The sequence below is a fragment of the Lissotriton helveticus genome, chromosome 3_1 (genome assembly GCF_964261635.1).
Source record: "Lissotriton helveticus chromosome 3_1, aLisHel1.1, whole genome shotgun sequence".
Classification (NCBI taxonomy): Eukaryota; Metazoa; Chordata; class Amphibia; order Caudata; family Salamandridae; genus Lissotriton; species Lissotriton helveticus.
Window position 1 is genome coordinate 479,379,348 of NC_136061.1, and position 12,773 is coordinate 479,392,120.

At 42.4% G+C, this 12,773-nt stretch overlaps 1 long non-coding RNA gene across 3 annotated transcripts in view; it reads left to right on the plus strand.

The window, feature by feature from the left end:
* Positions 1–12,773, plus strand: part of LOC144822622 (uncharacterized) — a 755,115-nt gene that overhangs the window by 361,143 nt on the left and 381,199 nt on the right. The gene's annotated exons all lie outside the window — the stretch shown is intronic.

Genomic DNA, 12,773 nt, shown 5'->3' on the forward strand with positions numbered 1-12,773 from the left:
AAATGTGTTTTTTTTCTCGCACATATGGGCCTCCTCAGCCACCCTCAGAAAACCTAGGGGGTAAGGATACGTCTCCCGTGCCCCCTTATACCCATTTCCCACATTGTTTTTCCTCCATCTTGTGATTAAATTCGACCAAAACACAAGATGGTGGACTCCCGTTACGCTACCGGTTAGCTATCCGGTTCGCGTACCGGGTAGCGCCTCTACCGCGAAAAAACAGATTTTTTAATTTTTTTATTTTTTGCCCCGCGGGACCCTTTAATAGCCCCCTCATCAATCCTAGGGGGTCAGGAGGGGTCTACCTTGCCCCCTTTCATTAATTTCCCCCTTTGTTTTTCTTCACCTCTTGTCTCTCGATCCTACCGAGAGACAAGATGGCGGCCGCTCCGGACTGTTTAGAATGTTGACAGACACCGGAAAGCCAATCAGCTTCGTTTCGCGAAGTTCCGTTACGTGTCAGGTACGCGAACCGGGGCGCTAACCGGAGCGCTGTTACAGATATATATATTTTTTGGAACGTTAATTTATCAAAATCCACTGGAGCACATATATTGAGACCTAGCAAAGGCACATCGGGCAAACAATATCTACAATTTTGCCAAGTTTCGTGGAAATCCATTCAGCCGTTCGAGCTAAAAGTGAGTCCAACCGCCCTATGGAAAATTGCATGGGAAAAACGCGTTTTGGGACCCCCCTTTTTTCGCGGCCCCCCCTTGACGAAACCCCCCCAGATTTTCAGGGGCTGCTCAGAAACAAAATGTTCCATTTTCCTGAAAATTTCAGCCAATTCCGTCCTCAAACGCCAAAGTTATTCCACATAGAATTTTCAAAAATCCCATAGGAAAAAAATCCTAACTATATATACCTACTGGCGACCGCCAGTAGGTAATATATATATATATATATATATATATAGATATATGTATATATCTATATATATATATGTCAAGCAAAGCACAACTGCAATTCCGGAGCCCCAGAAACAGAAGGCAACTCGAATCCCAAAATCTAGGCAAGTTCTTCTTTATTTGGCAAAAAGCAGTACACGAGACTGACGCGTTTCGGGCAGTTGCTCTTGTTCACAGTCACACATTATCCAAAATAGCCCCATGGCCACCCCCCTCTTTTGTAAAAAGACATCCCTACCAAACATAAAGAAATTATGATGTAGGCTCCACTTGACCAATTCTACTAACATCTTGTTGTGGTTATAGCAGTTGGCTGGTCTCGTGCTCAAAAAATATTCCAAAGCTTTTAGACCAGTGGAGTGCTCTATGCTCGTATATAGAGCTTCGATGTCCAATGTTATTAATAAAGAGTTCTCTGTCCATGGGGTATTCTTTATTTTCTGTAGAAAATGTCCTGTATCCTTAATGTATGTTGGCAGACTGGAGACCAAAGGTTGTAGGAAGTAATCTGTATATTGTGCGAGATGTTCACCAATGCTATCTATTGCCGAAATGATCGGCCGTCCCGGAACTGGAGTGATCCCCTTGTGTACTTTGGGGATTAGATAGAATCTGGGCATTATCGGCAGCTCAACGTGCAGAAACTTGAACTCTTGCATAGAGATTAGGCCCTCCCTTCTATACTTGAAGAGCATTTTTCGTAATTTCTCCCTAGCTAGATCATATTCTTTCAAGTTTATTTTCATATAGCAGGTGGGATCCGACAATTGTTTAATAGCCTCTGCTATATATTGTTCTTGGGGCCAAATAACTACATTTCCCCCTTTGTCAGAACCACAAACTATGTTGCATTGATCATTTTTCAGTTTATTCATAATCTCCCAATACTGTTTTTCGTGATCTCGCTTGGCCCTCCTACGATGTTTGACCTGATGGTAAAGTTTTTTTTAGGTCTGCTGTCACTACATCATGGAATGCATCTATTGCATCCTTGGGCATAGTGGGTGTGAAAGTTGACGTCGGTTTAAATGGGCTTGAACCTGCTCCGATTTGAGAAATTTCAGCTTCTCTTAGTTCCTCCTGTGTGGATAAGATGGTACTGGATTCGTTGCCTTCATCACTCAATTGATGAAGTGTGAGCATACCTCTGAAGTCACGGGCTTGAAGTACTGAAGTCGCAGGATTCACATCCCCTATTTCAGCTTTGTTTGAACCCTCCTTGATATTGAAGAATTTTCGAAGTTTCAATTTCCGTATGTATTGAAATACGTCCACTCTAGTGTGTAGTTGAAGTCCGTTATTGGACAAAAGGTGAGGCCAAGGCTTAGCAGTTGATTTTCTGCAGTGGTAAGGGTGGTGGAGGATAAATTGATGACTGTCTTGTCATTCAATTTCTGTTCTTGCACCAATGCTTTTTCTTTTTGTTGCTGTTATTTATGTTTGTATTTTTGGCGGCGCTCTTTTCGACGGCGGTTGATTCTGGCCCTTTTTTCTGATGATTTTGCTGATTTCGTGGGCGCAGAGTTTGCAACCGCGCATTCACTAAAAAATCCACTTCTTCTCCCAAATCCAGAACCATTGAAGGCCCTTCATCTCCATTGCCTGCTGTTAAAGCCTCATCATCCGAATAGACACTGCTCACACTGCTGCTTGTGGAGTTAGAGTCACTGTTGATTTGAGCATCTGTAGCTACTTTCTCATGTGAACCACTGGCCATTTCTGCCGCCCTTGCTGTTGTTTTCATTGGGGCTGATTTTTGGTTCATTTTTAAACGTTTTGCGCTGTCGAATTTATGTGCGAAAGTGTAGATTTTTCCGTGCTCATAATCATCCTTATCACGCGCAAACTTCCATGCTTTGCGCACTTTGATTTTTTCCTCATGTTTGTTCACTTTCTCTTAAATCTCTTTTCTCATTGTTAAGATGAGGTCATTAGGTTCCAATTTTAACAGTTCCCCATTAATTTCTTCCATTTCTTGCAGCAGTTGAACACGATCAATTTCGGCATATTTAATAAGTATTTTGACTAAATTCCGGGAGGCATCCAAATTGCTATGTCCCCATTCCTTCAGCATTTCTGGGTGTGGCTTGTCATAGCTGGGGGCAAGTAAAATCCTTAAGCCCCTTGGGATTCGTCCTTCTGTGATATACATCGTTAAAGACTTGTGCTCCCACCACTTAGTAACTTCATTTTTCATCGTTTTTTCCAAACGTTTCATTAGAGCCTTTATTTGTATTTCAATTGAAGGGATATTACTTTGGGCGGGTTCTGAAGTGCCTGCCGCCTCTGTAGCTCCCTTACGAGTAATTTTAGGCAAGTTGGTGAACAATTCCAGCGAGGCCGACTCTCGCCCCCTCATTGTCTCTTCCGACATTCCCGTTGCTGCCATAATTGCCAAGATGTTAAAGTAAAAAGTATTGCGCTCGGGACACTAAAGGGCAGATGTTTGTTCAAGCCTTAAGTACCCTCGCGTTTGCCTGTAGTCCTCCCCACTGCCTGATATGCGTTTGTGAACACTCACCCTTCTTCCTTTTTTGCTCGACTGTACGCAGCGCTGTACCTGGCTCTCCCGCCCAATCCACTAATGGCGAGGGCTCTCCTGGCGTGCAGCGTTCTCAGCGAGCTCCGATTGAAAGTGGGTGTGTTCAATCACCGTAGGCAGGGTCCGTCGACAAATTCCACTCTCGTGGACAAACTTGCACTGGTTGACGTCGTCGGACAGCTTCCAGGGAGTGGATTCGAGGCGGAGGCAACCACCCTCGGCGGATTAAATGTCAAGCAAAGCACAACTGCAATTCCGGAGCCCCAGAAACAGAAGGCAACTCGAATCCCAAAATCTAGGCAAGTTCTTCTTTATTTGGCAAAAAGCAGTACATGAGACTGACACGTTTCGGGCAGTTGCCCTTGTTCACAGTCACACATTATCCAAAATGCCTGGTTTTTTAAATTGCTTGTGCACACCATGTGACATCAATAGGCATAGACAACATACTACTACGGTCTTTCTGCGTGTCTCTGAGTATAGGGGTTGTATTTTCATACTTCTCATATCATGTTAGCATATAAAAATAAACATGCATATTTCTGAATAAATTCAATGGTATATATATATGCCAGGAATACCTTCCCCAAAGAAAGTCAGAAGCCACGGTAGGGGAATACAAAGGAGTCTCTTTATTGAGGTTAAACAGATGGGCGTGGGCATATGCATTTCGGCCGTGTGGCCTCTTCAGCGCCCCAGGTGTAGCAGGTGAGATTTGCCGCCCAACAGTTCTGCCCTAACTCAAATAGTTCTATTTGGCTCCACCCACAAGCGGAGATCAGTGTCCACAATGTTGAAGCTCCTTGCGTCCCCAACTGCACAACCGCAACAGACAGGTAAACTTCCACAGGGGTAAGTGCGGCAGTGCGCCTCACCCAATGCAAAGTTGCATCGCTTCTGTTCCTCCTGAATGCCGTGGTGGGCCTGGTCCTTCCGATACCTCGGACCCAAAGGAAAATTCCGCCAAAACAGAACAGCGCCAGTGAGGACCAGGCCAGCTTGCGTGTAGGGGCTTCTGTTGCACGTCGCTGGCTAGCAGTGCAGAATATGCCACGAATACCTTCTTCAAAGAAAGTCAGAAGCCACGGTAGGGGAATACAACGGAGTCTCTTTATTGAGGTTAAACAGATGGGCGTGGGCGTATGCATTTCGGCCGTGTGGCTTCTTCAGCACCCCAGGTGCAGCAGGTGAGATTTGCCGCCCAACAGTTCTGCCCTAACTCAAATAGTTCTAGTTGGCTCCACCCACAAGCGGAGATCAGTGTCACCTGCTTCAGTGTAATGGGGTGAAACAAACTACATGTCCCAGCATGTAGTGGTTCTTGCCAGGACTGCCGCAAGTGTGCGTGTAAGGCAGGATCTGCAAGCAGCTTTCACCCGATGTCCCGCACTGCCTTTCCACAATGTTGAAGCTCCTTGCGTCCCTAACTGCACAACCGCCACAGACAGGTAAACTTCCATGGGGGTAAGTGAGGCAGTGTGCCTCACCCAATGCAAAGTTGCATCGCTTCTGTTCCTCCTGAATGCCGTGGTGGGCCTGGTCCTTCCGATACCTCGGACCCAAAGGAAAATTCTGCCAAAACAGAACAGCACCAGTGATGACCAGGCCAGCTTGCGTGCAGGGGCTTCTGTTGCACGACGCTGGCTAGCAGTGCAGAATATGCCACGAAGACCTTCTCCAAAGAAAGTCAGAAGCCACGGTAGAGGAATACAACGGAGTCTCTTTATTGATATATTTGATATATTTTGTGCTGCTTTATTGGAAGGTTGTTTTTATCGGGGGCAGCAAACTATACGCAGCCCTTGTGGACCTAAGGTCCGCTTTCGACCTTTTGCCAAGGGTGAAGTTATGGGAATGCATATTAAAACTAGGCATGCCTGTAGAATTGGTGAGGCTTCTGGTAAGTCTACATGCCCAAACATATGCACAGGCTCGCTGGGGTAAGCCTGGCGAGGTGACTGATAGATTTGATGTCTCCAAGGGTATCAGACAAGGGTGCGTATTGGCTCCTACTCTGTTTTCCTTATTTAATAATGGGGTTCTTAATTATTTTACAAACTACCCTACAGACGCACCATCATTGGCTGGAATGAAAATTCCTTTGCTCATGTTCGTGGACGACTGTCAGGCCCAGGGGCGCTTGCGCTCTAGGGCCCGCCCCATTTGGCCTTAGGCCATGTCCCAAACGTTTCTGTGGAAAGACGACTCATGGGTCTTCCTCTGCTGGACATTGGTGGTTGCTTTGTCATAGGGTTAGGGCAGGCTAAACACTGGAAATGTATTTTGCCCTAAAATTCCATTTGATTCCCTATGGTCCGCGAGATGCGTGAGGTTTGGCAGGGTACGCGAGATGCGTGCACTTTGGCAACCGCGTACCGCGAGATGCGTGCAAATTGGCATGCTGTCGCATTTCAACGCCGTGAGCAGGGGAAATTACGCGGGTGTGGTTACGTTGATGTACGTGACCACACCCAAGGATCTGTGCTCACTATTCTAGAGATTTCTGAGGAGAAGGTCGGTTCCAGGCAGGCTCTGTGTTTGTATATACAGTTAACTCTTTATGCAGGTTCCTGTTTGCCGCGCTGGAGCAGACCTTTCCAGAGGAGCTTCCTGAGGTGGTAATTTCTTCGTGAAGGTTGTTTTAGACTGGATTTCTTCGAGGGACTTCATCTTTTGGGAGTCCAGAGTTTGCAGATCCTAGAATTAAGAGTAGGTCGTACTCTTAAGGTATGATGGCAGTGTAATACAAAAGAAGGATTTTATCTTTGTATTTACAGAATCTTTGGAACAAAGAAATGTCTTAAAGCTGTTTTTGGATTTTATCTCAGAATGTTTAAAGAATTAAAGAACTTTAATGTTGCGGCATGAATGTAAAATCCTAACCTGATATTCAAGTAGAAATTTATGGTTTTAGAACGGAAAATGGATAAAATTCATGTCTATGTTTTTTCCACATGCAACTAGAGTTTAAAACTATATCAGCACAAAAGTTTGAGTGTTATTAAAAGTACACAGTTTGATTTACAGTGATATTGCTAAAGGTTTTGAGACTATCTAGCAGAGAACAATTTACAGAAGTATAATGTATATCGTGTTTCTGTTTCCTGAGAGAGTTAATCAGGCAATGTAAGGATTTTATATGTGCAAAAGATTTTCAAGCAGTAGGAGAATAGTTAATATAGAGGTTGAATTGCAAGAGTTTTGCATTGCGATATTAATCCTTTGAATATTGTGAATTTTTTGTTTTTACAAAAGAAACTCCATGTTTAGATTGCTGCTTGCATTAAGAAAAGCTTACTGTTATATAAGTAAATAGGCATTAGTGTGAGTCTAACTTTTCCTTTTCAGATCTCCCTCCCAGCTGTTCCCTTCCCAACTCCCTTTTCCCCCCGCTTGATCACTCCAACATTCTGTGTAATTATTACAATCGGAATTGGAGGTGTCGAGAGGTGGGCCCCTTATATCATCACATCAGATCCCGAGGAAGACTTCGTCTGACAGAATAGTGAGCCCACGAATTATTTTCCTCCTGATCTGACTGTGTTGACATAATGGCCACCTTGGATGTTTTACTAGCGGCAATTGTTAAAATACAGGCAGATTTAAATGAGACTATGGCTGCTACAGCATTATTGTCTGATAAAGTAGATAATATTCAAAGTTTGAACACTCCCCTTCCTGAGGAGCCTCCTCAGGACACTAGAGCTTCCACAAATATATCAGTGACTGTTCCACCACAAATTCCTCTGGCTGCGCCAGAACGTTTTTCAGGAGATCCTTCTAAAGTTCAAATATTTTTAACACAAATAGACTTGCATTTCTCTTGTAGACCTGCAGCATTTCCCACCCCCCAATCCAGAATAGCTTTCCTAATTTCTTATTTGTCTGGAGATGCTGCAAATTGGGCAGTTCCGCTAGTACGTCAAGATAGCGCTCTATTGTATAACTGGCGGCGCTTTGTAGAAGAATTTGAGAAAGTATTCGACAGACGAACAGTAACCTTGTCTGCAGATCGGGAACTGTTACAATTAAGACAAGGAAATCGAGATCTTATTGCCTACTTGTCACATTTTAATAGATTGGTCGCAGAAACCTCTTGGCCTGAAGAAAAAAGAGCAGCACTTTTCTATCAAGGGTTGAAGGACAATCTGAAAGATGTGTTAGCTCAAATTGACCCACAACCAACAACTTGTTCAGATTTAATTAACCTAACATTGAGATTGGATCACAGACTATCAGAACGAAGAGGTGATAAAAAAAAGAGGAGAGAAACCTAATTGGAAAAATGAAACTAAACCCAGAACTCAGTTCACACATTCTGAATCTAGCTCTGAACCAATGGAAATTGGAACCCTTAGACAACCATTGTCAAAAGACGAGAAAGAGAATAGACGCAAGAATGGACAGTGCCTATATTGTGGACGCAAAGGACACTTTGTGAAAGATTGTATGTTGAAACCTAAGAATAAAACTCCAACCACAGGTAAAGTGTCAGTTTTGGAAACAAAAGACTTTGAGTCGGGAAACTAACATGCCCAGGATTGGTAGAAGGGGATATCTTGGGAACCATAGCCTACCCTTCAATAAACTCTTGTGTAAGTAATTACAAAGCACATTTTTGATTAGCAGTTCAAATACAACTGATTCACAAAATCTGGCAAATGGAAGTTTTAATTGACTCTGGGGCCACAGGAAACTTTGTCGATTTAAAAACCGCCCAGCGATTGAGTATCATCTGTGAGAAAAAAGACACTCCTGAAATAGTTCAAGCCGTAGATGGAAAAGTTTTGTCCGGAGGTCCAGTTACCATGCAAACCTCAAAGGTAATAATGTGTTGTGAAGACTCCAAAAAAAGATATCATAGAGAGGAGGTTCAATTCGATGTAATCCAAGCACCTCAATACGGCTTTATTTTAGGAATGCCATGGCTCTGTCTACATAATCCAATAATTGACTGGCATAAGAGAGAACTTGTATTCCAATCTGATTTTTGTCAATCATCTTGTATGGGAACTCTCACAAAAACAATCAGTGAAATTGCTACTGCAGAAGAAAAAGAGACAATTCTACCCAATTGTTACAAAATGTTTCAGGAGGTATTCAGTGAAGAGAAAGCAGCAGTCCTCCCTCCTCATCGCAGCTATGATTGCCAAATCGATCTCATGTCTGGTTCATGTGTACCGAACTGTAGGATTTATGCACTCTCTGAAAAAGAAAATCAACACTTGAGAGAATACTTGGATCAATATCTTGAAAATGGGTTCATTCGTCCTTCAAAGTCACCAGCCGCCTCCCCTTTGTTTTTTATTCCAAAAGCAAATGGTGAATTAAGAACGTGCATTGACTATAGGGCTTTGAATAAAATCACCATCAAAAACAAATACCCCTTACCATTAATCCCAGTTCTTTTAGATCAAGTAAAAACAGCAGTAATTTACACCAAGCTTGATCTAAGAGGAGCATACCATCTGGTGAGAATCAGACAAGGAGACGAATGGAAAACTGCATTTAAAACTAGATACGGACTGTTCGAATATTTGGTAATGCCGTTTGGTCTTTGTAATGCGCCAGCAGCCTTCCAGTTTTTCCTCAATGATGTTCTACGGGAATTTCTAGATTTATTTGTTATTGTCTATATAGATGATATCTTAATTAATCTGATTCAGAAGAAAAGCACGAAGGTCATGTCAAACGAGTTTTAAAGGCATTACAATCTCACAATCTGTATTGCAAGTTATCCAAATGCGATTTTCATGTCTATGAGGTCGAATTTCTTGGAGTACTTCTCACACCAACGGGCATGAAAATGACTGATAGAAAAATAAAAGCAGTAGCAGAATGGCCAATCCCAAAATCTGTTCGAGATGTGCAATGTTTTTTGGGCTTCGCAAATTTCTATCGACGATTTATCGATCACTTTTCAGCAGTCGTAGCTCCCATAACTCGTCTGTTATGAAAAAAGGTGAAGTTCGAATGGACTGCAGAAGCAAATGAAGCATTCCAAAGTTTGAAAAAGGCTTTTACTGTAGCCCCAATTTTGATGCATCCTGATGTGAATGAACCTTTTATAATCGAAGCGGATGCCTCAGATGTTGAAATTGCAGCCATTTTATCTCAAAGACATCACAAAACTGGTCAAATGCATCCTGTTGCTTATATGTCTCGTAAATTGAACGCAGCTGAACAGAATTACATAATTGCAGAGAAAGAGTTGCTTGCAATACTTGAAGCATTCAAAGAATGGAGACATTATATTATGGGAGCAAAATTCACAGTAACAGTGTATACAGATCACAGAAACTTACAGTTCATGAGTTCAGCCAGAATGTTAACTCCACGACAAATGAGATGGATGATGTTCTTTGCAGAATATGATTTCATAGTAACCTATCGACCTGGACAAGACAACAAAAAGGCGGATGCGTTCTCCAGGAAAGACTCAACATTACATAAGTGTGAAGGAACTCCACAAGCAATAATAGAACCTGACAAAGTGATCTGTTTGTTGGATGCTGATCAGTTTTTAGACAGTATACATGAAAATGTTCCTCCTTCACAATGGGAGAAGTGGAATAACAAGAAGAAAAATCAAACAATCAAAGAAGGAATACAATTTCATGGAAAACAAGTCTACCTTCCAACCAAGGAATTACATGAGACAGTCTTTAATTGGTTACATTCCCATCCTATGGCAGGACATCCAGGTCCAAAAAAAAACGTAGAAAAGATTCAAAACTTGTTTTGGTGGCCAACTCTCAAAAAGGATATTTCTTTGATGGCTCAAAACTGTGAAACATGCGCTAGATTTAAAGCTGATCATAGCAAACCAAAAGGTTTGTTACAAGTCTTACCAACACCAATCAAACCATGGGAACATGTTTCTTTAGATTTCATCACAAATTTACCACTAGTGAATCTTCATTCAGTAATTTTGGTAGTAGTGGACAGTTTAACAAAATATGCCCATTTCATTGCTTGTAAAAAATTGCCAACAGCAGGACAATTAGCGCAAATACTACTAACAAACATTGTGCGATTACATGGTTTGCCTTCAGTGTTACTGTCTGATCGAGGGTCTCAGTTTTCATCTAAATTCTGGCAGAAATGGTGTCAAAGTCTACAAATCACATCAAATATGTCTACTAGTTACCATCCCCAAACTGATGGTCAAACTGAACGAATAAATCAGACATTAACCTCTTGCATGCTCATGACGGAACGGTTCCGTCATCAGCGTCGGTGCTCCGGTGCTGATGACGGAACATTTCCGTCATGAGTCAATGTGATTTATGACCCTTCAGCACTGCAGCGAAATTCGCGCAGCACTGAAGGGGTTAAAGCAATACTTGAGATGTTACGTAGAAGACTCCAAGAGATCTTGGTATGATTTGCTTTGGATTGCAGAAATGGCTTATAACACATCACCGCATTCTTCAACTGGGTCATCTCCATTTGAGTCTCTCTATGGCTATTTACCAAACACAATTCCTTTAGTATTGCCCAAACATGTAAGTGATACACCTGCAGTACAAGATGCTATACAACATATGCAAACTGTTCACCAACAAACTCACCAACGTTTACTACAAAGTAAAGAAAAAGTATGTTTCATCCTAAGTTTATTGGACCATATTCAGTACTTCGTCAAGTCAATCCAGTAACGTACAAATTGTTACTTCCAAAAACTTTGAGAATCCATCCAGTGTTCCATACATCCCTTTTGAAACCAGCTAGACAAAATGTTGCAACTAGGCCAGCGCCAGTTTTGGTTCAAGGTAACTGGGAATACGAGGTAAAGGACATACTGGATTCTAAACTAAGGAGAAGCAGATTGTGGTATCTTGTCTCCTGGAAAGGTTACGGAGCTGAGAACGATTCTTGGGAACCGGCAGAGAACATTCATGCCTCTCGCTTGGTGCGACGTTTCCACCTACTTTATCCCTTGAAGCCGGGCCCTAGACCGCTCCGAGGAGGGGGGAATACTGTCAGGCCCAGGGGCGCTTGCGGTCTAGGGCCCGCCCCATTTGGCCTTAGGCCATGTCCCAAACGTTTCTGTGGAAAGACGACTCATGGGTCTTCCTCTGCTGGACATTGGTGGTTGCTTTGTCATAGGGTTAGGGCAGGCTAAACACTGGAAATGTATTTTGCCCTAAAATTCCATTTGATTCCCTATGGTCCGCGAGATGCGTGAGGTTTGGCAGGGTACGCGAGATGCGTGCACTTTGGCAACCGCGTACCGCGAGATGCGTGCAAATTGGCATGCTGTCGCATTTCGACGCCGCGAGCAGGGGAAATTACGCGGGTGTGGTTACGTTGATGTACGTGACCACACCCAAGGATCTGTGCTCACTATTCTAGAGATTTCTGAGGAGAAGGTCGGTTCCAGGCAGGCTCTGTGTTTGTATATGCAGTTAACTCTTTATGCAGGTTCCTGTTTGCCGCGCTGGAGCAGACCTTTCCAGAGGAGCTTCCTGAGGTGGTAATTTCTTCGTGAAGGTTGTTTTAGACTGGATTTCTTCGAGGGACTTCATCTTTTGGGAGTCCAGAGTTTGCAGATCCTAGAATTAAGAGTAGGTCGTACTCTTAAGGTATGATGGCAGTATAATACAAAAGAAGGATTTTATCTTTGTATTTACAGAATCTTTGGAACAAAGAAATGTCTTAAAGCTGTTTTTGGATTTTATCTCAGAATGTTTAAAGAATTAAAGAACTTTAATGTTGCGGCATGAATGTAAAATCCTAACCTGATATTCAAGTAGAAATTTATGGTTTTAGAACGGAAAATGGATAAAATTCATGTCTATGTTTTTTCCACATGCAACTAGAGTTTAAAACTATATCAGCACAAAAGTTTGAGTGTTATTAAAAGTACACAGTTTGATTTACAGTGATATTGCTAAAGGTTTTGAGACTATCTAGCAGAGAACAATTTACAGAAGTATAATGTATATCGTGTTTCTGTTTCCTGAGAGAGTTAATCAGGCAATGTAAGGATTTTATATGTGCAAAAGATTTTCAAGCAGTAGGAGAATAGTTAATATAGAGGTTGAATTGCAAGAGTTTTGCATTGCGATATTAATCCTTTGAATATTGTGAATTTTTTGTTTTTACAAAAGAAACTCCATGTTTAGATTGCTGCTTGCATTAAGAAAAGCTTACTGTTATATAAGTAAATAGGCATTAGTGTGAGTCTAACTTTTCCTTTTCAGATCTCCCTCCCAGCTGTTCCCTTCCCAACTCCCTTTTCCCCCCGCTTGATCACTCCAACATTCTGTGTAATTATTACAATCGGAATTGGAGGTGTCGAGAGGTGGGCCCCT